General features: G+C 42.5%; 2 long non-coding RNA genes across 3 annotated transcripts in view; both read left to right on the top strand.

Annotated features, from left to right (window-relative positions):
• The first annotated feature begins 4,047 nt into the window (after positions 1–4,047).
• The window catches only part of LOC119716345 (uncharacterized), a 36,252-nt gene continuing 12,834 nt past the window's right edge, over positions 4,048–27,465 (top strand). Inside the window, exons 1-2 of one of the 2 annotated variants that reach the window (XR_005264226.2) lie at positions 4,048–4,997; positions 23,433–23,537. This is a non-coding gene — a long non-coding RNA (uncharacterized lncRNA). Of the gene's footprint in view, positions 4,998–22,874; positions 22,940–23,432; positions 23,538–27,465 lie in introns of those variants that run through there. The other variant, XR_011808167.1, reaches the window with a different exon arrangement.
• Positions 6,745–20,614, top strand: LOC110354468 (uncharacterized). Its single transcript, XR_002406498.4, has 4 exons — positions 6,745–7,095; positions 8,279–8,399; positions 8,607–8,749; positions 17,555–20,614. It is a non-coding gene; the product is annotated as an uncharacterized lncRNA (long non-coding RNA).

The raw sequence follows: 27,465 nt of genomic DNA, 5'->3' as shown, positions 1-27,465 counted from the left end.
ATGCAGAGGGCATTGTTTGCTTCACCTTCACTGGTAAAGTCATGCTTGCTCTGTAGCTTTTATGCATGTCTAGGGAGGTAGTGAGTAATGCTGACTCCAGTTGTCTGTAGCTTCCTCTTTCCAAATGAAATGGACACAGGCTTTATGATGATATCGATATAACCTGCAGTATCACAACTGAATATGTGAAAACAGTTTATGCTACTGTAAATCTGCAGAAGTTTCAAGGAATTAAATGGATTTATTCCAGATTTACTGTCACTAAGACCATAGACTGTCCTAATTGTTATTCACTGACTAATAGGGTCAAAAGTCCCCTTTGTCTGTGGGAGTCTGCATTTACAGGTAAAGCTCTGATACTAAGCTGCATCACTGGTATAACTATGAGAGATGAGCATCATTAAGCTGGAGTGCTCCAAAACACTGTTTCAGGAAAATGTCTTTGTAATATATTGCATCCCTTGGCCAGTTATGTCTCTTTTGACCTAGACCTCCCAGGTCCAGAAAAACACTTCTGAGTTCAGCTGGGATCTGCTTTCCCCCCACAGCCAGACTTTAATGAAGCAAAGTTCCCCAAGCTCATTTCAATGAATATTTAGTGGATATGTCAGTGAGCTTCTTTCAGACCCCTCAGAGATCTCATTTGCTGTGGCATCTGTAGTCTTCATCAATTTTACTTTGTCTAGCCTGGAACACATTTGTACCCAACCTTACACCTCTGTACATAGATGGAGGGCAATGGCTGAAGAATGAACAAAGTTCTAGGAGAAACACACCACACTCTGTTTATCCATTGCCTACTTACGTGCTCCTTATTTAATCATGATTCAGCTCTTTCTCCAGAAGGAGTCTGAGGAAAGACTGAGTCAAAACTGAGTTATGACCTCAGAAATTTAGGCAGCACTAAATGTTCTCTTTGTTCATTTGCATATAACACTGTCATATAGGTATAGTGCTGATAGCAAGGAAACATAAGGTGAGAAACTGACACCAAGAGGTTTGAACAACATTGCAGTCAGGCTCTACTGTGACTTCCAACACTGGATTCCAGACCAGTCCCTGAAAAGTGTGTCCTCTTTAAATTTCTGGGTATTGTCATTTTGTGCTATTTGTGTTATTGCTGATCATTATCTTTTTCTTGTCTTTTATTTTATTTTTCCCCAGAAAAATAATGAAAAAAGAAGAGGAAGGCATAATTGCCCACACTGAGATGTAAGTGGTCTCTTCCAGCACCTTCAGCATCTTCCCAGAAGAGCTGGCCTTTACAGGCTTCTCTCCCAGGCTGTACATTTTTCACAATTCCTCATTCCCAAATGCTTGAAGGAAGAATTTCACAGAAGAAAGGACTTTCTCAAACTGAGCAAGGGAGACTCAGGAAGATTTTTAATTCAAATACTCCAAAAGTATAGGCATGTCCTATAAGAAACAAATTTTGGACATTCTCAATCACTTTCTCACCAGGTGCCCCGGACTGTGAGAGACAGTCCCCCACATAGCCTTTTTCCTTCCATTTGAAGATGGAATCTACAGGAGACATCACCCATCTTCTAAACTATCAGATCACTGGCTAGTTGGATCCATGTGTTTTCATCCAGGAATAGCTTGCTTCTTTGCTGCTTCTGCTTCTTTACTTCTTCCTCATAGCTTGATGTCAAAAATGTCACTCTTTATGAAAGCTGTGAGGAAAGGACAGTGTCAGCGTGTGATATGTACGGACTGTGGCAGGGAGAGAGGCCATTGATATAGGTCTAATGTCACTAATAATACATGAGGCAGCATAACAGGAGGTCTTTGGAGAGAAAGGCAGCACTTAAGGGATTCTGGACAGGTGGAATTCAGTCGTCCTTTGGGGGTTAATTACAAAAATTGGTCCAATTTATCCTGATGTTTCACCTCCTTTGATATATTAGAACATTTCAAATGTTTAACCTTGAAAGGACAGAGCTGCTGTAGCTGTTCTTGCATAGTCCTGCCTAATAAATTGAGACTAGGGTGGGTCTGCTTGGAGTCTCAGGCTCTGTCCGAGTCTTGTAGGGATGCTGTTTTTACTGCCATGGGAACTTTTCCAACTAAAGCACTGTCTGGAGAAGCTTGGTAATAACTCTGATACTATACATTTTAAGATTTTCTGGTTTCTTACTCAATAGTACCTTAAGGTCTCATCCTCTCAGCCACCGATGACTTCATTGGGAGTACCACTTCTGGGCTCTGTCCCTGAGATACACAGCACCCTTCACTTCCAGGTAACAATTAGGCATTTTGAGGTATGTCTGTTGTAGAGAAAAGAAATTGCAGTATGGTCCCTGCCAGCCAGACCCACATCCTACCCATCACACAAGGACAGCTGTCGGAGGGAACACAAAGAGGGCAGAACAGTGCCTTTTGTCTCCTTTTCTTGAGTGGATACTCCAAGACGACTTTTATCCAAGCATTGAGCCATTGTCTTGTCTAAGCACTGTACAAATATTGGTAACTAATTTGTATTCTGTGCTATCCTGATAAAGCAAACAAGTAATTTTGTTTATACACTGAAGGCTCTTTCCCTATCTGGTAATATTAAATTAAAGTTCGGACCAGGATCATTTGATGTGCTTTAAATTAGAGGGAAAATACAGGTGTCACATTCGTGATTGAACTGGCACGTGAAATTCATGATTGTATTTATATCAGTGGGATTATATTAAATGGTTGGGTTTATTTTTACACTACATCAAGCCTCACGCACTGCGGGACTCTGACACACAGTTGTCAAAACAGCCAGACAGGTTGCTGTGGGGTCCTTTGCTGTGATGGCACTGGGACTCCCGAGGGACAGAGAACAAGATCCATAGCCTCCTGCTACCTCCCAGAGCAAAGCAGTATGAACTACTCTTTTCTGGTGGTTTTTGCCTAACCAATACTCTTTACTCCCACCAGTGTTCCTAGATCACTGTGCATACCAACAGCAGGTCTCAGCCCTGACCCCAAATTCTTTCTTCTGAGTGTCCTGGCATTTTTCCTGGAATACTGCTGCAGACGCTATGGGAGCCTGTGTGGGAGTGTAAAGTGCCTATTGCATAGAGCTGAAAAGGCAGAGGGCAGTGTTCAGCCTTTCTCTTGCTACACCACACTCAGCTCCACCAGGCATGACTTTGCTTAGGTCTTTCAATTTGTTCACTGAGAGCCAAGATCCAGCGATTACATCCCATTGAAATCAATGTCAGGCACTTAAAGGCAGCTCTAATGTTCAGCATCTGAGCAGGAATTCCCCGATTTACATGGGGAAGGCACCGGGCAGCAGTGGGAGGCTGGCTTTGAGCTCTGCTTGCTGCAAAACAAACATAGGTTTATTTAGCTTTCAGTAGCCTTGGAGCTAGGCGCTTATCACCAGATGCAGCTCCCTCTACGTAGCGCTAGCCTTGGAGAAGGCTCTCAGTGAATCACGAGCCCCTCGTCTGCGGGGCTCCTGCTGGCTTTGTATCTCCGTGCTGTGCTCAGAATCATGTGAGGAATGATAACAGCTCCCACCACTTACACTGGGGACCCCTCCGCCACTCAGCAGGCAATCTGGGGAGATGGCTCCTGATGGGCAAAACCATGGGGGCATAAGGCTCAGGTGTAATAAAAGAGGCGGGGGGGCTTCTGCTTTGTCACGGTGATGGGCCACATGCTTTGCTGGCTGGTGGAGCAGCCCTCAGTGTGAGGAGGTCACTTCCCCAGTACCAGCTAGGATGTGAAATGAGCACCGCTCAAATTCCCCGTGCCCTGTGCTCGGCACGAGAGCAGCATCCTCTGGGCCAGAGTGACTGTCACTCGCTGGTGCTGTGGCTTGAAAGCCCTTCACCACAGATCCTTGAAGTACTGCAGCCTTGCTTCCTTCAAGCTTAATTTGACGGTGTGTCAGTGCCCAGACACAGCTCAGCTTTTAGAAAGAGTCTTTGTCAGAAAGGGCTCCGGCACTAGGAGCTCACCCTGCCATCACGTCAGTGCAGAATCCATCTAAAACACACTTTTCTGTCAGTGTGCTTTGAAACAAAACAATTGTAATCACACATTTATTCCTTTCTGACATCTCCATTGCTCTGCCCCTCAGGAACCCAGCATGCTTTGTTTGAATTATAAGATGATTTTAATACTGTGTTTGTATTGTGCTCTGAATTGTTCCTATTGTTGTTCTACAGTGCCCCAAGTGTCCTGGCTGCAAAATGCTACAACTGGATTATTTCTTTGCATAGGCAAACACTGGAAAATAAGTTTACTGGTATTGTCAAATGGGTAGGAGTAAGCCCTGAGTATATGCGTAAATGCACACGCTGGAGTTCACATAAATAATCAGCAGGTGTATACACACCCATGCACATGCCACAAGATTGTACTCATGCACTTGAACTGCCAACAGGCGTCAAGGAAACGTGCTGGAAAGATCACCTCAAATTTCTCTCGCTTTGACAATGGAAGGTTAAGTCTGAATGCAAATCTGAGCTCATTCACTGCATCTCCTGGTTTCTGCAAAAGCTTCTCTTGCTTTCGTGTGGCTGCTCTAAACTGAGAAATTATGTCTCGGTTCTGCTTTGGGTAGACTGTACACACAACAACAGGCATGTGGAAAATCTTGTTAAACCAAGTGAATTTTCTGGCCTTGTGAGACGAGTCTGGGGTGAAACGCTCATTGGCTTCTGGCAGCAATCATTCAGAAGTCAAACCAACCGTATTTTGAAACACCTTGGGCACTTTTCCACTTCTTCCTGTCCCCGTGAGGCTGGGAAGGCAAATAACAGTGAAGTCACAGTGGGCTGTAAATGTAGATGCATGTGGAAAGACACTAAAATCACATTTCTTCCAGTTTGGACAAAGAGGCTGACTCACTGAAGAAAATGCAAGACTGCTTTACTACGCTGATGGTTGCTCATGTAATTACAGTGATACAGCACAGACTACGGAGGGTGCCTGAAGCCTTTGCCTTCCCATAAGCAGATGATGCTGTAAACTTCCCAGCTCAGTGGAGCAGTGGCAGAAGGGTGAGTAGGGTTGAAGAAAGACAGATTTTGATTCAACTTTATTCCTTTGCTCCTGGCCAATGGATTTTCAAATAGACCTTTTTTTTTTTTTTTTTTTTTTTCCCAAGTATATCCCCAGGTATATGGTATTTGTCCTGTTTTCTCAGAACTCTTGGAGTTTTGTTCACATTTGACTAGGAATGAAAGTGCCGAGTTGAGGTGATCAATACCAAGAAGAGCACAGTTTATCTTAGGTTGCCGGGCCTTGCTTTTGGCTTTTATTTTGTCTTGTCTTGATTATTGTTATATATGGCTGTGCCTGCAAAAATTCAATAGGAATTAGAGGTACATTCCAAGGAGCCCAGCCTTGTCCTTTACTGAATATTCTTTCACCTGGGGCAGCAGGAAGAGAGAAGATCCTGTGCTGTCCCATTGTTCATTATCCCTGGTGTAAAATGCCAGTTCGACTCTGCAGAAACCATGACTGCTTCCCCATGCTTTCTCCCTAAAGCTTTCCAACAGTACAGCCCTGGCTGCTGACATTTGCACTGTAATATCACCTCAAATTGATTTGTGGGGGCCAAAATGATGTGGTAATAGGGCATAGGCAGCTCTGCTGCTCTGTCTTTTCTAGCCCTGTTGCTGCCACTGGTAGAGTTGCACAGGTGACAGCAGTGAAAGACAGTTTTAACAAAAATAAATAAATAAATAAAAGATCAGTGAAGCTCTATGAATATTTTGGTCTACATGGATCCCTGCTCATGAAAGGCAGAATTTCTGTTTAGATTTGCAGACTGGATTAAGTGAAAGCAACAGTGTGCCTTTCTATTCCTCTAATTAGGAGAGGTTTACAAGCTTGTTCTCCTGCTTAAAAGACAAATTTATCATTAGCTGTCTTGGCAAGGGAAATCTGAATGAAATTTCAAGCTATTAACTTTTAACACATAAATTTACTTATTGACCCCTTCCATAAAGAGAAACAGCTGCAATGCATTGCATCAAAAGCCTATTCAGCCCAGCAGCCTTTCTAACAGTAGCAGTGGCGGATGCTCCAATATGAATGTAAGAACAGAGCATCTATGCCTTGCCTGGTTCATCTCCCCAGCCTCTGGCAGTCAGCACTTGAAAAGCTTCCCATTTTGCTAATCTAGGATTTATTTCTAAGATTACACCTTCCAGCAAAACCTGCAGAATGAGGATGCTTTTCAGGGATGTATAAAGGTATGAGAGATAGCACAAAAAAAAGGAGTATTTGAGCAATGTCTTGTTTACATCAGGCAGTGTAGGAAGCTGCCTGCTGTTGCACTATAAACTGGCTGTCCTTGGCCCTTTCTTTTCCTCTGTTTCAGCAAATTCCAAGCAATTAGGTCCTGGAGATTTCCAGTCCCAGCTGTACAGGCAGTTAATCTCCTCAGCTGGTAGTGATGGGATCCATTTACCTTCATGACAATTAGGAAAAAAAAGGCAAACATGCAGGTGGGGAAAGACCTAAGGATTTATTTCCAAGGTGGAAGAAGATAAAGAGTTTGAGGGTGATCTGCCAGTGCTGAAGTATTCCTGCAAGTCCAAGCAGAAAGTTGCAAAGATCCCTCCCTCTCTGTGTTGGTCTTTCTGGCATGTGCTCCTGAACCTTTTTCCACTGTGGTCTGTGAGCCAGCTGATTTCACTAATACCTTGTGATAAATGAGCCAGCAGAGCAAAGATTGGGTGATGGACAATAAGTATTAAAGATTTAATTCCTGGCATTCTGTCTCTTGGGTGAGGGCTCTTGTCTACCAACTTACTAAAACTGACCTGAAAGAATTGATAAGTATCTTCATTACTATACATAGAAAATAAAGTTGTTTTGTTACCATCTCCTCAGAAGAACCAGGCATCCCCAACTTTTGGGGCTCTTTGCCTGCAGCAACCTCTTCTTTTCCTCACATCTGGATTAGTCTGTCCTGCCTTAGTTGGCATAATTATTCTTCATTTGCAGGACTCAGCTCTACTTTTTCTCCTTTTCCTTCCCTTCCCAGAAACGTCTGGACTCTTTGTTTTTGCAAAGCTGATGCCACAGTTTAAATAGTGCTAGTACCTGACAGAGCTCTTCTCTCACCTGGGACACTTCATCCTCCAGGTAAATGCTCTTCTGTCCCTCATTAAACACAGTGCATCCAATTTACCTAGCAGGTTAATCATGGGCTTTGTGCCTCTATTTCTCTTTTTGTGGCTGTGTTGTGGACCAAAAGGCCTTGGCCATGTGGTGAGTTCTGGGGCTGGGTAATGTGCTCTATTCTCCGTGGCCTTCCACCTGGGGGTGCAAAAAGGAATGATGGCTGACTCTCAGGGAAAGCTGTTTTCCAGATTTTGGCTGCTGAAATGGCTTCAGCTTTGGATCTCAGCAGTGGTAGAGGCTAAGTGAATTGGCACCAAAGATTTTTCACCAGAGAGCTCTAGAAGCAGCAGCCCAAATCCAATTGAGATGATAATTTTATTTCATAGTTTCTTTCACATTTTTAGCTCTTGTTATCTTCACTAGAAGTCTCTCTGGAACCGTGCCTCTCTTTGTCTTATGACAATGCCTATGTCCATGGTGTACCAGCACACCTTTCCTACCTTTCTTTTGTAGCTCGGCGCCTGTAGGCTGGAGCTGAAGATTCACCAGCAAATAGACAGTAGAGCTAAAAATGAGCCCAAAGGTGATCTGAACTGAATCTTTCAAAGCTTTCTTACCATGGTGCTTTAATTCGCTAGCAGATAGCTAAGCACTGGGCCTTTGCGACCTCACCCTGCAGCTAGCTGCTCTCTTAGGCCAGGAGTCTTACACGAGTAGAAACTTAGAAGATTGTCATCTCTTATCTCTCTCCAAACTTTGCCATCAGTTTTGAATGTGACATTTGGTAATGTAGCAACAGTAGAGCGCAGAGAAAAAAAAAAAAGAAAGGAAAAAAAACACACACCCTTTCAGACTCCAGAGGAGAATTGCTCATGCCATTTCCCTTTTGTATCCACTGCTGAGGTATTTGAAAAGAGCAGGAGATAAGTAGCCTTATGACTACTACAGATTAACAGGCTCTGAGGTACCGAACACAGATTGCTGCTGCTGGAAGTATAATGGCTATTGAAATTCACATTTATATAGACATTTCCATGGTGGCACTGCAAAGAGCAGGGTGTATAGAGGGCTACAGACCATAAACGCTGAAGCCATGCTAAATAACACAAGGAGCAAAAGCCTGCTGTTGGGAAGCAGCAGGGCACTGAAGAGTTCCTGCTGTGTAGGAGGCCCTCTCTTACTTCAGGTTATGGACCTTCCTCAGGGACAAAGGATTACACCACGGAGAAGGGAATGTGAGTCCCTGACCTGCGGCGCTGAGTGACAAACTGCCACGAGGTGTTTTCTGTCCTGCCCCATCCTCCAAGGCAGCTCACAGGCACAGGGTAAGCAGAGGAGTTCTGGGGGACAAAAGTACAATGGGGTTTCTCTTAGTCTTTGTTTCTGCTTATGGTTTGGTTTTCAGAGCTCATTGCACAAGGATGGGGCCCCATGCAACATGGGCTACAATGAGCCATGTCATCCAAGGTGTGCGGGCAGGTTTTGCACAAGGGTGGTTAAGGCAACAAGGACTTTTGCTTTCCTTTCTTTAGCACTGGAGTTTGAGAGGCTCAGAAACAGCTGCACTGGGGCTGTACCAGGACAAGATTACTAATTCTCAGCCACAATCTGTGATGGAAATTGTGAAGCAATCTACATGAGTGAATTCAGTTTTTCTGATGTCTTGAGTTGTAAGGTCAGTATTACTGTTCCCATAGTATGGCTGGGGAAATGGATGTCCTGGAAAGAAAAGTGTTTTTCCCAGGGTCACCTAGAAGATCAAGGGCAGTCTTGGGAAAATAATATGGATATCTTTCTCCAAGTCTCCGGGTCTAACCCTTCACATGCAATTTCCTGATAAAGACGCAAGTCAGTTCTTTTTGTATGTCCTTATGGTGTACAACATCTACATCCACAGCTTCTGGACGCCTCCCAAGCATTTGTAGTGCTTTCCTTCCAGCATCCCTGTGAAGGAAGTACTAGAGTGCTTCTTTAATAGTTGAGGAATAACAGTGCAGGGGGTTTAAGGTTTGTGCTGTTGCCTTGAATGTGTTGAAATCCTAGATTATATAGAAAGCTGAACTGGTATAAATAATGGTTGCACAAGTCCTGCAACAAATCAGTGTAATAACCTGATATTGGATATTTAGATGCAGAAACCTTAATAAGTCTTCTGCCAGGGGAGGGGACAGACTCTCCATCAAACTTTCATGTTTGTACCTTCTCCGGGGAATAGAAGTTGCACATAGTTGTTAGCTCTCAATTATATCCACAGTTTTCTCTCCGGCTGCTGCTGTTACTCAGCAGAAAGATGGGATGTTGATTTTCATCTCTTATGTGCTTTTGATTGACTGATCCCAAAGGAAAAGAGGGATAAAAAGCCATGTCTGCAGGCTGCCAAGGAAATGTCCTGGACAGAGACATTTCCCCTTTCCTCCCATCCTGTGACCTTCTATCATCTAAGTGCAGGGAGGTTTCTGAGCAAAGGCAAACAATTCCAACTTGTGTAATGGTTTTGTGATATAGTTATCCCATCAGAAAAATGTGTTTTCTGGATCGCATTGGGTGCTTGGTGCTCTAATAGTAGGGGGTGTAGGTCATGACTGAGAAGCATCGGCAGAGATGTGTGAGGGTGTCACATGAATACCAATGTGACCTGAAGGTCAGAATTGAGGGCTGCTGACAGATTTTGGTTTGTGACAGATTTTGATACCAAATACCTTTATCAAAGAGGTATGTCCTTGCTGCATCGGCGCCATCAACACTCAGGGCAACTTCATTCTGTCAGAGGAACCACAGTTTCCTCTAGATTTGCTAAAATTCAATATCAAACAATTAAAGGTTAAAAATAACTCCACAGCTGGGTCTATTCCTCTCTCTAAGTAAATGTTTACTCTCTTTGTTTCTATGTCAGTGGCACTGGCCAAGTCAACACTCAGATGCATCAGAATGAAACGAATTATTGCTGCAGCCTCCAGGGTCACACAGAGCCCATGGACATGTGCAAGAAACACATAACTTATTTTTGCTGGAGGGAAAATGCAGAAATGATCCCCAGGTCTTCAAATGGAAGCAGCCAGTCTCATAACAGTTAAGGCTACCGGGCTGTCTTATTAAGGTCAGATCTAGTGTGTCGTGTTGAACGTAATTATTCCACCGCTTATAATTTCAGTACATTTGATTCTGAATATGAAATGAGGCAATTTTCTTCCTGGGGATAAGAGAAATGTGTGCCTTTGCAGAGCATGAGACACAATCACTCTCAGACTGGCCAGCTTTATTTCTTCCTGATGAGGCACTGACTCCCCAGGGAATGAGCCTGAAACAGTATTTTCAGCAGAGAGGGCAAAATACAAAGAAGAAAGTTTTTAGTCTGCTCTCAGGGGTGTTGTGTTTGGATGGTGGCCTGTTGCTAAGTGGCCCCATGGGAACGATTCCCAAAAGGATCATAGTTCTGTGTCCAGGGATTTCATTCCCTTTAGACCTCTTTCATCACTTCATTCAAATCCTAATGCTGAGATTGACCCTGTAGGCTATTAGTTGCCCTCAGCTGCCATTCTTCCTGTTTTAAAAGCAGGGCTGATGGGCTGATAGGAACATAAAAAAAAAAAAAAAGAAAAAGAAAAGACTCTTCAGACCTGGCAAATTTTGTCATTAGGTAAGTACAAAATACTCTTTTTATTTATTTATTTATTTTTATTTTTGAAGTGAATGGGATTGGGTTCTTTGTTGCCTTGCACTTTACACTGAAATGTATGCTTGTGCCAAATGCTTATAACATGCTGCCAAATCCAGAGAGTAGCATTTTGTATGTTCTTTGTTCAGGCATGAATGCCTGTGCAAGGTGCAAAGCAAGACTAGCTCAGATGCTACAACAGTCCCAATCAGAGAATGTTACTAGCAAATGCTGAAATGGGGCAGCACATTTCCTTAGTTCTTCTGCCTCTTGTCTGAAAACAGGATCACTGAAACTGATCGTAATCCTTACCCCACCAAACTGGCATACGTTCAGAAAGCTAAGTATAAAACAGAACTACCCATGGTCTTGCTCACTTGCAACCTACAAATACAATTTAATTTTTCAAAGCTGGGCCCATATGGGAATTGTAACATTGCCAGTTTATTTCCTCAGTAGTTTTCAGGTGTCCTGTGATCACCTATATCTGAGCACAGAATGGTTGGCAAACAATGCAGTTACAATTAAAATACCCTCTACAACCCATCATTTTCATACCTAATAGGGAATGAAAGGTTTTTGTTACACAGTAGTCCCATATTATTTTTTTTCCCAACTGGTTTATAGTCCTGCAAAGTGTTCTGGGTGATGGCAGTGCTGACAGCGGTGTGCCCTCCCTTAAGAATTACTTTCCAAGCAAGAGCTCTGTATTGTAGCACAGAAGGGGCTGGGGCTCAGGTTATTAAGAAGCAAGATATTCTCAAGGGGACCAGTGGAGGTAGTTGTTGTGGAAGAACTCCTAGGAAGGGTGTATTTCCTCCTTCTGATAGCAGTGTTATCTCCCTCTGGTGTCCTCAGAAGGATGTGTGCATACGGTCTGCCTGGCTGGGTTTGGAGATCCCGGTAACAGAGGGTCCTGAATTGCTTGGTGTTGTGGGTCATTATCTTTAGGAAGATGGATCATTATCTTTATGAAAGGTCATTATCTTTAGGAAAGTGTTCTATGGGATCACAGCCTTTAGGAAGAAAGACCTCACCTGTATTGCAGGTTGTCTGTTGTTCTCCTTTCAGCTCCTCCCAGCAGAGACAGGCAGAGGCCTGTTTTGTGGCAAGGCAAAATAAAGGGAGACTTCTGCCCTCACCTCTTCTATCAGTGAGAATAAATAAATTCTGGCAAGGTAGTTATATCCTGCCCCGTCTTGTTGAGCTTGTCCACGCAACAGCAAAGCCTGAATTTGACATTTTATTTTTAGGTTCCTGACCTGAAAGAGCACACATTTTAACTGTAAGTTCATGTGCAAACTCTGGGGCCGCTTGTTCGCTCAAACCAGTGTGGAGAAAGGATCTAACTATGCACTAAGAAATGGTGAGGCTGAAGTGAGGAGGCTTAAGGACAGATCTCAGGGTATGGAGAAACTGTCTGAGCTCAGATTGCTGGGATCCTGTGATTTGTGTAAAAATATGGTGTTGAATTACCACTAAATACACGAATAAGTAATGAGGGGATTCACCAAGAGCATTGGTATCTACCAGAGGAGCTTGCTGTTCTTGGCTCAGTCTGTAGCCTCCCTGGGGATCAGCTGGCATTTAATTTTGATCACTGCAGAAAAGGGAGGCTGAATTTGCAACAGTGACTGACTTAGCTGATGTGTGTGAAAATGTTATTAAAATGGGAAAATGTCTCTCCAAATGGGTTTTGCTTTACCACTTAAAAATCCCATGTAAATCATGCACAAAGGATTTGGAGTGGGGAAAAGTATCAGAGATAATAATAAACTATTAATAGGAACTAGTCAAGTTTCACTCAGTGGGATTAAGACTCAGTCATGTCTCATTTAGAAGTGTAGTATTAAGCCGTCCTTCAGATATGACAAGGTTTATGTTTTTGCTGAGTTGTTTCCAAATGAGGAGGGAAATCTCAATTAATTTAAAATGTTGCCTATTGTCAGTCATGCCTCCATGGGTTTGCTCTCATGTTGGGAGTCCAGACTGATGTCCAAACCTATCCAGCAACAGCAGCAGCAATGGATGTAGGTTTATTGTTGACAAGGGAGTAATATGTACCAAAAAGAGGTGCCCAACATTGGAAATATCGTCTGATGAAGGGTCACTGACAGGAGTGGGGAATTTGTCCGTCCATTCACTAGCATTCACTAATGTTGTGCCAGAAATGGAATTTGAAAAGGTATAGTTCTTCATTCTGAGGAAAACAAGTTTCTTTTTCACTCACATTGGCTGCTGGAAATAAAATCATAGCTATACATGGAAAAGACTGACTCAGCATCCCTCCAGTCACCTCTGTGCAGAGCAGCTATCAAACTTGATGCCTGTGTCTCAGAAAATGTGGTTCCTCTCTCTTCTTCTATGATTCTGTCCCTTGGCTTGGCAGATCTCATTATTACAAGCTCTTTGTTTCCTGATACCTAGCATTACATACCCTCTGTAGGATTTCAATACTTTAGTTTTACAGCCCATCTAAGCAGCTGAGTCAGGGAGCTCACCCATAATGTAGCTGGAACATATGGCATGCATGAGTCCTCGCTGGGTCACAACTGGATTCAATGACTTATTTATCTTAGCACAAAACAGATATATTGCTATATTTAGGTACCTCTCACACTGTCCCTTTTCAACTGTGCTATAAATGAACTTCAAATATGTGCAGGCAGTTATTTTGTCCTCCTTAGGTGTCACTTAACAAAATATGGCATCAGCAGAGTTGTGGCCACTTGCTGAAGTATCCCTATTGATGTAATTATCCCAAATATCATGTCATTTAGAGATTTATTGCATTAGGGGGATGGGATCTAATCATCCTCCTCTTGTACAAGAGAAATGTAGCACTTAGACTCAAGATAGTCATTACTATGACTCCAGTCATTACTACCAGAGCAAAATCAACCAGTTAAGGGATTCCTTTAATCAACTTGTCTTCAACATTTGTAGTTTCAAATCAGTTTGCTGGGATTGTCTTTGCTTAGAATGTCTCTTCAGGGTATCCAAAACATCTATCTGAAATGTCTCCAATTTTAAGAGAAGCCACTCAGTGTAAGCTCAAATGTCTGCTCTCCTCACAAATGTACCCTTCATTTTGATTTCCCTTGTCCTTTTCTGTGATGTTGAGAACTCCTTCTCAGTATAGGACTTGGTTGTCGTTGTTCCTCCCATGTTCTCCCATGGGACGCTGGAAGAGATGGTTCCCAGTAGTGCACGTGCAGACAGAAATTTGGTAAAAAGGAAGAACTTCCTTGGATATATTTTACTGGCAAATTTACCTGGTGTGTGAATTTTTTAGAGAGCACAAATTTTGAATTAATAATAGAACTTGGCTTTGAAAACCCATTCTAGCAATCAATGGGAGGCAGGAATTAGGGATAGACATGAATATTAAGTTATCTAGAAATCTAAATATAACCACACAATTTCAGCTACATAATTTTTGCAACAAACAACTTGTGAATGAACTACAGATCACTTGAATTTTTTAAAGGTTTCCGGATACAATTTCAAATGTTGAATTAATTTCTGGAAAATCTCAAATCAGTGAGCAAACACATCATAAATAGTAAATAGAGTAAAAGATAAGCTACATTCAAAAGCTTACGTACATTAAATAATTTGCTCAACTCCACTGACACTTAGCAGTCCACCCTTTTTATTCTAGCCCCATGCACTCATACATGTGTGCACATACATACACACACACACACACTCATTGGGTCACTCACTCTGGATGATTTAGGTCTTGCAACATCTTGTCATTAGTCACAATCATTAGTGACATGGTCATTTTGCTGATCAAGTTGCTTTTCTCTCACGTTTTCTGGTTCTGCATTGTGCACTGCTGTGATTCCTCCGTGTCCTGTAGAGTTAACTTTAAACAAGGAGACTTACGTGCTTCAGTCTTTAGATGGCACCAAAACTGAATGCACTAATTAGGGAAGCTTTATGGTTTCTATTATTTTCCAGTCAGAAACAGGCCTGCTTTCTTTCAGAGATTGTGGAGGTTCACGAGCTCTGATTTGGTAAGGTTTCTATGAGTTCTACATACATGTATATGCTGTTTGTAATGCTAGTTCTTATGTTGATTAAAGAGCATCATCTAAACAGAAACAATTGCACTAGCAGCTTTGAAGTGCTCTGTCTGTCAGGAAATTCTGTATGGAGTTGAACTACAAGAGTTTGACAACAAAATATAATCAGACTCTTAAAATATAGCATTAAATGGTGAGCTTGTCTGATGTTGGTAGAGGTCCTTTCAATTCCTTCCTATTCAACCGTATGAAGCAATGAAATATTTTCTTTTTATCTCAGGCCATTATTATCTTTAAGGAGTTTGTGTACTGACTTCAAGCTGTCTAGGTGATATTGACTGAAACAAAGAAAACCATGCAATTGCATTTCTAAAGAACCAGTGAGAAATGATATGAAATTAAAATAGATGGAGACATTAAGTGCTCCCCAAGGGCAATGATACTGGTACTTAATGGCCAGAGATGTACAAGAGACAAAACTAGGAGTTATTTACTACGTAAATCCTTACAGACAGGCTTCTGATACCTGGAGCTGTGGTGAAGGAGGGTCTGAAATTGCTGCTTTCTTTCAGATCTAATGCTGAGATGGTCATCATCCCCCCAAACTGATCTCTTCTTTGTCCTCAGTCCTTCTCATATTCCAGTGTCTCTTGCTAAACTACTTGTTTCTTTAACACCAGTTGTTAAAGTGCAGTTAGAAGACCAGAGTCCTGGAAAGCTGAAAGACTTCAAAAAGAAAAATTTTCTTCAGGTTCACATTTCTTGAATTGAAATTGAATTACTTACATTATCTTTTATTTATTTATACTGCATTTCTGAGCAGAGCACTTTTGTGGCTAATGAGCAAGTGACCTAGAAGACTTGAATTCTAAAAAGCTTGAGTTTTACTGCTAAAATCTGGAATCTTAGGCTTGATTGATGCTAGAATTACTCAGATAAAGAAAATATCCAGTGTGTGCAAGGGTGGTGTACTGTCTAATCGCTCTGCCTGTGTCAAGTCGTTGTTTCAGTTAGCCCAGAAGAATGAACCATGTTCCTTTAAAAAATATTCTAAGAACACATTTAGTAACAATGCTTATGTAGAATGGTAGTAACCCAACTGATCTGCTACAGTACTGGCCTAAGACAACCACTAAAATGTTAGTATTTATTAAAATTTTTAGAGTAGCAGCAAGCTCTTTGTTATCTCGGGCATTACTGCATTGACAAATACACATGTATTGAAGCTGCTTAGAAAAATCTCTTTCCCCCATGCATTTAAAGGTCTGCTGCAGCCTGTGCCCTCTCCTTTCCTTCCATGGGATAGGTTCAACGAGCTGCTGAGATCTCCCCCAGCTGAGGTTTAGTGCTTGGACCATATTTTGAACGTCAGCTTTGGCACTGAAGCTTGCATAGCCTGGTCTATTTTCTCTGACCTGGTCTGCTCATTTTTGCTCATTTCTGCCTCTGTATGGAAGCTGACTGCCCTCTTGGTTGTACTGCAGGCCTGGACCGCTCACTAAGATTCTGAAAAGATAAAGGGGAGGGGGGATGCTAGGAAATCTGCTTCAGATGCCTTTTGCAGCAAAGTGAGTGTGTGTGACTATAAGCCTAATAGAAACATTGGAAGCATCAGGGACATGGGTGAATCCCCAAATCCTCTTGGTTTTGAAGTGCATTGTGGCTAGTCCCCTGGTAAGGGATGCTCTGGGAAGTGTCAGACTAACAGCAATGAACCTTCCAAGGTGAATTGTGTTACAGATCTTTTTCTCTCAGCACTGTTCACCAAATGGCTGTACAGGCTGACTAATGCTTCCCCATGAGCGGGCATCCTGGACACATTCTGTAGTATAACAAAGACTTGAAACAACAACACCAGCTCCTTTGTATACCCTAGAGTTTTTGTTGTTGTTGTTGTTGTTGTTGTTGTTTTTGAGTAGATGCTGAGCCCCAGGCAAATACTGACCACAGCCAGGTGTGCTTTCCATGTTTCTCCTTGAAAGGACAGCTCAAGACAGATACTAACCATAAAAGCCTTTATTAAGCTGCTATATCAGTCTGCAAGTTGAGTGGTCAAGCACTGAAACAAGCGTCCAGAGAAGCTGTGGGATCTCCATCCCTGGAAGTTTTAAAGCTCTTCTGGATGAGGCCCCGAGCAACATAATCTACTTCTGAAGCTGACTTTGAGATTGTTATTGGATTAAATAGACTCAAATCCCTCCAATCTGTATTACTCTAAATCTTAAAACTTCTTGTCTGTGTTGATTGTTTTGACTCATCAGCTCTTTAAATTTCTTCGCTCCCTGGTCCCCCCACCCCCCTTGCCACCCCTCCCCTTAATATATATATATATATAGATAGATAGATAAATAGATATATCCTTAAATGTTAGCTTCTCTGTCCTGAAAAAAATATAGGTTCCACAGAAAAGCACAGATGACCCAAGTGGAAATTTTAGTAGTACCATTACATCAGAAGAGGGCTTTAATTAGTAGGTCTGAAGTAAAGATAATCAATTCTGCCTGTATCTGTTACTGACACATGAGAGGGATACTAAGCAGATAGAGACCATCATCTGTTAAAGTGAAAGGTGTCTTCTTTAACCTTGCAAGGATCTCACTTCCAACACTTCTCTTCATTCCTTGAGCAGTTTACCTGGGCAATAACTGTGAGGGGAAGAAAAGTGCTTTTTTTCTTGGCCATGGGGTGGAAGAAGGAAGAATTCAGAGAAGTAGAAATTCAGGAAGTCAGGAACTATCATATTTAGAATGTGAGTTTTTAATACTTACTTTGCTGGTGAGTTTGTTCTCAGGAACTGCACAGATTTGCCTTGGCCAGGAAGGAAGAACTTCACTCCTAGTGGACTCAGCTGTGATGAAAGGCACTGCATTTTGCTCTAGTGCAGAAAGCAAAACAGGAGCAAGGGGACAGGGCTGCAGTCTTACTTCTCTGAAAGATGATTCCTTGCAGTGATGCTGTCACAGGGGGCTGCACAGTGTGACTTTGGATCTGTGCTACCTAAGAAAAAGCCCCCTCTGGTGTGGATGCTGTCTCTGTGAAGGTCCCCGGCCTGCATACTGCACAAACATTGTGGGGAGCTCACCACAAAGATGAAAACTTCGTAGAGAATGGCTTTACCCGTCCTCACTGTCACCAGCCTCCCTGGGAACAGCCTAGCCTGTGGCCAACAGGGAAAAAGTAGTTAAGGACAACATGGTACCACCCCCCCCTTACACTGTCTTGGATTATCAGATATTTATCATCCTCTGCTTTCTAAATGATCCTTAATGTTGGACCTCTTGGATTATGAGAGGAACCTCAAAGAGACTGAGAATAATGTGAAAGTGGTGAGGAGAAAATGAAAAGAAAGGCAAGCACCGTGACAGAGAAGAGATCCAATTTTCCTAAGTGTCTAAGGGACTTATGAGATCAAATCTCTTGTAGGCTGAAGTCACTGGGGGTGATTCTCATAATTTACCCAATTTAGCAGGAAAAAAATAAAAACAGGATATAAGCTTGGCAATGATTATGCTGTAGGCAAAACAACCTTTACTTGCAAGGTCTCTTGCTAGACTGTCTGTATCCTAACTGGGATGGTGGGTCCCTGGGGAATTCCCCCTCGTACACATCCTTTCTCGGCAGTCAGAGAGCAACTAATGTGCAAGAATGCCTGGAAGGAGAAACTCGTCACAGTTTTTGAGTGACAGCTTGTAAACTGTACAGTCTCCAGTAGAAAGCCTGTCTGCTGGTATTTCAGTTCCCTGATTGGGATTCTGTTTCCCCTGCAGTCTGGCCTCTCCTTGTCTGTTTGTTTTGTTATCGTTTGTATGGAGATCATCAGATGCAAGTACATTTGACATATGGAGATAACAGTCAGGAAAGGAAACAGCATATGGCAGACAATTCATATCCATCAAGATCTGTCATAAAACCATTTTTAGCAATAGAAAAAGAAGGGAGGAAAAAGACAGCAGGTTTGAATTTAAAACAACCACAGTATTCGAACAAACAGGAGGGCCTAGGGCTTGCTTTGCTGAATGACACCACCAGTTCACCGAAGCCAGCAGCAGTTGGTACTCAGTGCTTCAACGGTGGGTTAAAATCTTCTGCAGTGCATTTACCAATTACTTTTTGACCATCACAGCTGATTAACGACTGGCCTCAAAGCCTTGACTGAAGCTAAATGTATTGACTGCCTAGCCTGTTGAATTGCTACCTTGGGGTACTTCTGAAGTAAGATGTCCTGTTCATCTCAGGGTTGTAGGGTCAAGGGAGAAAGGCAACATGGCATGTGTGCTAAAGGGTGAGCAGACCTGGGGACCCCAGCATGATGTGCATGGTCCGGCTCTCCTTGTGTATCTCATCTGCCTTGTGGCAACATCACATAACAAGCTGGGCAGATGAAATAGTCCAAGTCCTTCCCAGCAGGACACTAACATTGCCTGCTGGAAGGACAGGTAACGTTCGTGTGTCGTAGTCTGAAGTCAATTCATGTGCAAGGGTGCTTGGCTATGCAGCACTGGTGTAGCACCGATAACCTATGTTAAGGTGTGGATGTATTCTAGAAACATGTCGTTCGATTTCTTTATCTAAAAAAATAAAAATAAATAAATAAAAAGTTGATTCTTTAATTTAGCTGAATTGAACTGAAAACCCATTTGGCTGGGGCTGGAGAGGAGTGTTTTGAGATGCTCTATCTAGTCCGAATGTGGCTGTATTTAGATGAACTGATTCCTGTATACTGAAGAGTTTTAAAGAATGAGGATGCTTTCCAGGATAGAAAACTCTATATGTCACTAATCTGTGTAACTTATTTATTAGTGATCAATGGCATCTCTTTGGTAAACTATGACCAAAAGGCCAGGGGAACCTGGCTTTTTACCAAAGAAAGTGGCCTTTTATTTTCTATTTGTTTTCTTTTTTGTGACCCTGCGGAAGAGTCCTGTGGGATCAAGAGGCTCTTCGAAGAATAAGAAAACCTCTGCGAGGGAGTGTTTACATTGCCCAGCCTAACAAAGGTCTCACAGGCTCAGACACAGTACACCCGATTTGTCAAGAGGAAAGAACAGCCTCAGGCTCCTTCTCATGAAACCGAAATCTGAAAAATGGAAGAGAAATAGCCACAGTATAACACGATACTTTCAGGGAGGATCTTCTCCCAGTGCTTTTTCCTTCTGCTCTTTCACATAACCAGAGTGACCAACCCCCTTCCTTCCCTGCCCTTTGTCTTCTTCCCATCTAATATTTGCTCTGCTCCAGGAGAAGAACAGTTGAGCTGTGATGATGGAGTTTGGTGGTATGACATCTCTGGAGGTAAAAATATAGAAAATCTTGTTGGAGGAAGAAATGAAAGCTCTCTGAGATGGAAAAAGCCTGTTTGATGATCCAGGACATGTGGATAAGAATGGAATCGGTCAACCTCATCCATGGGTTAAACGTGCTGAGTTGAGAAGAGTTACAAGAGAGGGGAGCTTGGCCAAGTGTATCTTCCACTCTTGTATGGGTGAGCAAGGAGGATAAAGCCTTTGCCTGGTCTAACAGGGTGTCAAAGTCCAGCCCTGCCCAGAGCTTTGCCACAGTGTCAGAATAAGGAGGTTTTGTTGCTGAGCATGGCAATACATTACAGGTGCCAGCTAGAAGGGTTTAAAATGCAAAATGGCATTTCAATGTTTAAGAATAGCAAGTAATTTGATGGCTGTAATAGAAAAGCTTCCAATCCTTTAGCAATGTGTTCCAGAGCTGCATAACACTGCTGATAAAATTGCCTTTGGATTCCTTGTCTAATATTCCAGCCTTTCTCTCGCTCAGCAAAACACAATAGCTTGCTCTAAGCCTCCCTGGGAGGGCGGCTAACAGCACATTTACTAGACACTTCAAACATTTGATCATATTTCTCCTGAGTGTATTTAATATCTGTTAATGTCAGGAGCCCCAGCCTGATCGAAATACCTGCATTGCCGGGAAAAAATGTTTAATATAAAAGATGACACGGGTAAGCAATCACTTACTGATGTCTTTTGGAAATGGATAGGTGACTACGTAGCCCCCCTCCCCACCCTGCTCTGTTACCACCCTGCTGCTGTGTGCTTCTCTGAATGCATTACAGTGGCTATTCTGAGTATGCAGGAGATGCCAGGAATAGTTTCATGTTTCCTGCCTCATCAAACCAAATTCAATCTGTAAAAAATTAATACACCCAGAAGGAACAGTTAAAAGCATCTCCAATCAATTAATGTTAAAACGGGGGCTAGGAGGCTGATTTGTTAAAGGAAAACCAATCCAGTTCAGAGCTCAAGAGGCTGCTGGGGCAAGAGTACAGTCAACGTCTCGAGCTGTAATGTTTCCAAGGAGGGGAGCAGATAAGATATAAACTGAAGCTATTAATGCATCATCCCCAGCTGTTCACTGCTTCAGGCTTGGAGACCCCAAATAGACCATTTGGGGTTGGCCAAGAAGTTTCAGCAAGGCAAGTCTTCCCAGACTTTGCAGAAGGGAACGGATGGCACATACCCAGCTCTTTGCACTGGCTATTTGCATTTTCTGTCTTTTCTCCCAGAAGCAGCTGGAGTGAGAAATAAAAGGATGCAGCCAACATCCTTGAGGGATCTGCATGCTAACAGCAGCCTTGTGCTTACTGCACTGCTCACTCCAGCAACTCAGAAAACAAGTTGATATCCCATCTCTATGGGTTTGCCTTAAGAATCAGAAGTCAAGAAATATGGAAGAGTATTTTTTCTTTTGATTTCTGAACCTTTCCTCCATTCAACATTCTCTTCACTATCACAAGGGCCAGGCTTCAATTTAGTTTGTAATAGAAACAGAGACTCTCATATCATCTCTTGACTCCAGGGCCTGGAGCTTTAAGCTGCAGTTTGAAAGACATGTGGGGGAAGTTGCAAGAAATGGCAGCAAAGATCTTCATGGTGAAATTAAACAGAAATCTCAGTAATTTACACACAAGAGGGCTCAATCTGCAACTCTTGGCTGTCTCTTGTCTGGTGTGCTGGTCCTCATAAAGGTGATGGTATTTTTGATATTTTTTTTTCTCATATGCTGTCAGATTGTTTCCAAGGCATAGAAAAATTCCAAATTATGGCTGAATTCACATTTGAATGAAATCTTTCTGAGCATCTTTTCTTGCTACCTGGCCTCTTAAATATACATGTATATATAAGGTACACAACCAGCTGAAGCCTATTGTCATTATTTTGCCTCTGATTAATGTAGGTCACACTTTTGTTCCTTCCAGCTATTAAGAATTTAGATTCATTTATACTTTAATCCCTTGTCTTTTCCTGTTCCTTTGTTGCTGTGTTACATCCTCACAGTCAGAGAGCATTGAGATAAGTGGTAGAAAAATGGGGAGAGGGAGTTAATGCAGTAATCCAGCTTTGAAATAATAATAAAAAAATGGCCAGAGATAAGTGCTTGAATCCTTCTGCTTACTGAAAGCAGAAGGGAAAGAAAAAAAAAAAAAGTGGCAGGAGAAACTGAGGCATAGAAATACTCTGCAGCAGGACTCAAGCGAACATCAGGATGGTGTGTTTGAATGCAGTCTTTGTGAGAAAGGCTTAATGAAACTGCATTTCCCAGGCCAGCCTGGGCTAAGAGTGAAGGAGGTTTGCTGAAGGCTCTGACAGGGTTGCATGGCTGTAGGTATATGGTTTGGCTGGTGCTGGAGTTACTCTGTTTGGTGGGTGGCTATGTTCAGAGAGGGCTTCATATGATCACGAGAAGGAAACAGAGAAGCTCATACCTGCTGAGATGGGAAAGAGACCTACCACGTTTCCCACCTTCCCCATATCCTTCTGTCCAGAACCCCTGTTCCTGAGAAATAACTTCTCTTTGTTCACGAGTCTTTGCCTCTGAAGTTTAGAGCATGTTTTGGGCTTGATCTTTTCTAAGATCTATATTTCTTTTGAAGGAGGGAAGGAAAGGTGCTAGGTGATCTCATCTATGCTCCCTTTTCTCATGACAGTTTGGACTTGATGAGCTTTTGAGGTCACTTCCAAACTGGGCTGTTCTGTGATTCTGTGAAATTTGTAGACACCAGCACCAGCTCTGCCTGCAGTGAGGAAGCATGTGTGCATGGTCATTGACTTCAAAACTAGCATTTTTCTACTTTCTTTTAGGTAGAAGGTAACAGCAAACTTCCCTCCAGTTAAATCAGAGTAAAATGGGTCTGGAGAGAACTCAGGTAAAGCCAGTTAAGATATTTTTATATTCACTAAAAGAAGTTTACACAGAAATACAATTATTGGTCTCCTCTGTCAATAACAGGGCACACCGACTCTAGAGTGCCCTAGGTTACATATCTAGTTCTTTGCTGTTTGAAAGCCGAAATCAATTTCCCTATGAAATTTTGAAAATAAAATACAGATTTCAGGAGAATTTTTGGACCTCGTTTATACCATGTCACAACAGATATACACTGGGTTTTGCTGGAAAGAGAGCATCTTTTTTTTTCCTTTATCCAGGTCTGGGCAAAGGAAATGATGTTGCTGCAGTCAGGGTATGGGAGACTGCATGACTCAGCCGTGTCCTACACTGAGATATAATAAAACACAGTGTGGTGCAGCTTTAATTTTAATTCAAAATAAATATTTTCATAGGCTACAAAATTCCTCTAATACACTTATCTGGGAGAACACGAAGATTAAAGAAATCCTGTTAATTCCTTTATCTTTCAGATACAGGGCTGAAAACAAAGACATCCAAACCTTGAGCCATTTAGAAGAGGAAGAAGCCAAAATCTCTGCCAGAGGTTTGACTGCTGGGTTTACTCATGGCTTCAGGTAAGCTTCTTTCCCTGGATTGTTTAGCATTTCAGAGGCCCTCTGTGTTCCTCAAGGAGAGCTGTGGATTACAGACATAAAACCTTTGCATAGCTAGCAGCCAAGGCAGAGCAGAGGGAGTACAAACAAGCTAATCCAGGGTGCCTTCCAGTTCTGCATCCTGCTTCTGACCCTGGCCAGCACTACCTGCTTCAGAGGAAGATGTAAGAACCTCACAGCAGGCAGATGCAGGATAATCAATCCTTTCAACCTTGTTCTCAAGCCCCATTAGATCTCATCCTGATCCCTAAATAGTTCGAGGTTGGATTAAGCCTTGAAGTACGGCATTTAATACTCTCTGAAAATTGTTGTTATCATTAACTCCCATGACTCTGGAAACTAATGTTGTCCATAGACAAATATATTTTCATTTTGAATCGTTCTGTGTCCTTGGTCTAGTACGGCAATGAATACATAGGTTTTATCTGTGGTTATTTCCCTGTGATTTTTCTTCACTCTATGTCCCTTCTACAGCCATTACGAAGTAAGGAGTAGGAATAAACTCAGTATACTCTAAAGATGATACATTCCTTCATCACATTACTGTGAAAAAAGGTCTCAGGGGATGAATTTTTTCGGCTGCCTAAGCACCAGTTTGGTATCTCAAAAATAGAGGGAGTCTTTGCACTGCTCCCAACCCTAACTTAATCCATATCTTAATCCTAGTTACAGACTTTGGCTGGCTTTTGTTCCAGCTTTTCCAGTCATGGCTAGGATGAGCAAGCTCTCAGAGGAGAGCTTTTATTTTTTTGCTGCCTGTCCCTTGGTAGCCCTCTTTCTGCCCTAGTCCATCTAGAGCAGTAGTTCTTGTCTCTCTCCCAACATTCACCCTTACCCTTGCCCTTGCCCTGTTTGTCAGCATAGCCTTACCCCAGACCCTCAGGCACCTCCGAAGTGTAAAGGCTCTCAGTGGAGAACACATTTGCAGCCTCCCTGTTCCTTTGGCATTTTTTTTTTTGAGCCCTACTCTATCTGTAACTCTTTTATTGTTTTTCTTTTAAACCCCAACCCTAGCCATTAGTCTCATCTGCTGCACTTTTCCTAGAATGCCTTCTTAATACTTTGCTATAATGGGATTTTTTGATATTTTTTCTCTTGTCATAACCCTACTTAACTTGTGCAGTATTTCTGAGGAACTTTTTAGAGCCTATGAAGTGATGCTGTTTTGTGTGGCATTTCAGCTGGGTCTGTAGTGCATATGTAGAACAGCTCAAACACTTTCTAGTCTTTTATTTCTAATTCATATTGGCTCTCTGCTATTATTTGTGCACATATTGAGTGTACATGAATATATCTCTGGTGGTTTCCTGGAGTATTTCATTGAATTACCCACATTGCATCCTTGTACCACCTGCAGTGCAACATCCTCTCTGTAGCCCCACCTGTCTAACATTCCTACTCCCTGCTCTATGTCCTTTTTTCTCCTTCTCCTTATAACATTGCAGCCTTTCTCTTTCCTGATGCAGCCTCCATCCTTCTCCACTCTCCTTCTTTGTGCTCTTGGCTAGGACAGAGGCCAAGAGGGACCCAAGGGACCCATGTGTGTATGTGTGGTGGGTGAGGGAAGGCAGAGGAGCACCCACCTTCATGAGCCAGCAGAGACCCATGCTGTGATCCAGGGAGGTGAGGTGTGCAGGGGAGATGTTGCCCTGCTGTTATCTTTGGTGTTTTCAGCACTGCTGTTTCATTACATCGGCCAGTCATCTGTTTGTCTAAGGTCTTCCTGAATGTCATCATAATTGTCCCTGGTATTGACCCATCTAAAAAAAAATGTGTCTGGTGCCATTTTTGTTATTTCAGTTCAATCCCTTTTTAGACCATTCATAAACACATGCAAATTGAGCAGTGTGGGATCCTGGGTGGAGCCTTCAGGCATACAATGTTTGCCAAGGTGAAAATTAGGCCATCCGATAAATCGCTTAGCTGTTTTCCTCTTCTCTAGAGTTTCATCCAAAATATATTTTACCCCTTTCCCAAAGATGTCTTAATTCCTATAGTTTCTCTTTGTGTCACATTTGCTCAAAAGCATTTTATCAGTCTGAACAAGTCATGGCTTTCCTTTAACATGGCCAGCAAATTCTGAGAGATTAGTGAGGCAGTTTTGCTTTCTGTGAGCATCATGCTAAACACTATTTTTTTCCTGTCCTTAATGTTATTTTCAAAGAAGAATGGCTAATATATTCTGACCAGAGGTAGCTTTGCAGACTCCAAAAACCTGTTTCTATTACAGTGCTGATCACGCCATCCCTCAGCACTACCAGGCTTTTAAATGAGTTCAGTAGTAATTGAAAGAACATGAGAAAGGGCAGATTTCAGGAGCTTAGGGCTTGATTTTCCAAACAGATCAGTACTCATACCTGGGACTAGAGTTTCACAGACCTGTTTGGAAATCTGACCCAGGGCTGTGCGGTGACACCTCTTAACAAGCTGGTGAGTCTTCATGGCACAGCGTGGCTCTGCGCAGATAACAGCTCAGCTCCTGGAGATCCGATAGATCTTTCAGTGCCCAGCAAATTAGCCTTTCTGTAGGGCAAGGAAGCTTCACAGCTATTCTGCTTCCAGCCTGAGAATTAGCTGCAGTAGAATTATCTTGATGACCTTTGCCCCGTGCATGGAGAAGACGAGTTTATGCTTTGTATCTACCACTGCCATGTAGATGCTCACAGAAAATGATTTGGGTGTGTATAGATAAGCTCACCCTTGTCCCAGATAAAGAGGAACCTTTTTCCTTAACTGTTTCTGCATGGAGTAAACTCCAAAACTGATGGTGGCTGCCTCCGCTGTCAGCCAAGGGAGACTGAGGAGGTGCTGGATGTCATTGCCCCAGGCACTCATCAAAATTCCCCTCTGACCCTCAGGGCTTCTGTCAGGCATCTTCAGGCTTGTGAGACCTTTAATATCAGGCCATTAATTCTGCTTCTCCCAGCAGAGGGTGGTTTGTCTGATGGGACTCATGTTTCATTGCAGCTGGTTCTGTGACTAGCAATGCAGACATTGGCTGCATGTGTGGATGCCTGGTGTCCTGCTAGTGCCTAACTCTATCGACTTGTTTTCTAGCCAAGCACTAACCACAAGTTTAGCTGTGAAGCAGCTCAGCCTCTGCAGGCAGCTAGGGAACAAGGTAGACTCAGAAAAGAAGTGGATGCTCCATCTGATGACCTAGCCTACTCAATGGAGAGAGTTCCTGCAGCAGAAAACAGAGCAAAACAAAACAGAGCAAAACCTAAACAAAGAATAAAACAAAACAAAACCAAAACCTGAGAAATGCTTCTTCATCTAATCCCAACTATCTTGTCCTGCTGCTAAGAGGAACCATGTGGCTGTTACAGAGACATGCAGGAGAGCGGTGTTATTAGGGGGATCAGGTATTTGTTCAGGAGGCTGTGGGATGCAGCTATTCCTTGGGCACTGTAGATGTATTTACAGTATTAAAAGGTCAAACAATCTTTCTATTTCCCTGTTTGCTTCAGAGAGTTTTGTTGAACATTCTCATTATTCGTTGTGGTATTTCTTTGGTTTAAGAGGATTTCTCTGCACGACCATAGTTATTAGAATGCGGTGTGTGTGCAGAGAATGTGTTATTACTATAACAAGCTTCTCCTCATAGTAGATATTTATTCTGAGTGCAAGGCTTTTAGTTCACTTGTGCGTGTGGCAGCATAGACAAGATGGGGCAGGTAATTTGGCAAAAAAAATGGAGTAGGGAAAAGACTCAAAATTAGTAGTTTAGAGTGGTGACTTCTGCTCCTGTCTTTGTTATGGGCTCTGTGCCAGCTCTTACCTTTCCTTCCACAAAAAGGTCAGGAAAGTGAGAAGCCTTATACAACAATCTGGAGACTCTTAGGATGGGAGCAAATTTTAGTCCTCATGCAATTTTCCCCTAATTGCA

This window comes from Anas platyrhynchos, chromosome 3, assembly GCF_047663525.1.
Source record: "Anas platyrhynchos isolate ZD024472 breed Pekin duck chromosome 3, IASCAAS_PekinDuck_T2T, whole genome shotgun sequence".
NCBI lineage: Eukaryota > Metazoa > Chordata > Aves > Anseriformes > Anatidae > Anas > Anas platyrhynchos.
Note: the sequence above shows the minus strand (reverse complement) of the source record. Positions and strands in the feature narration are given on the sequence as shown.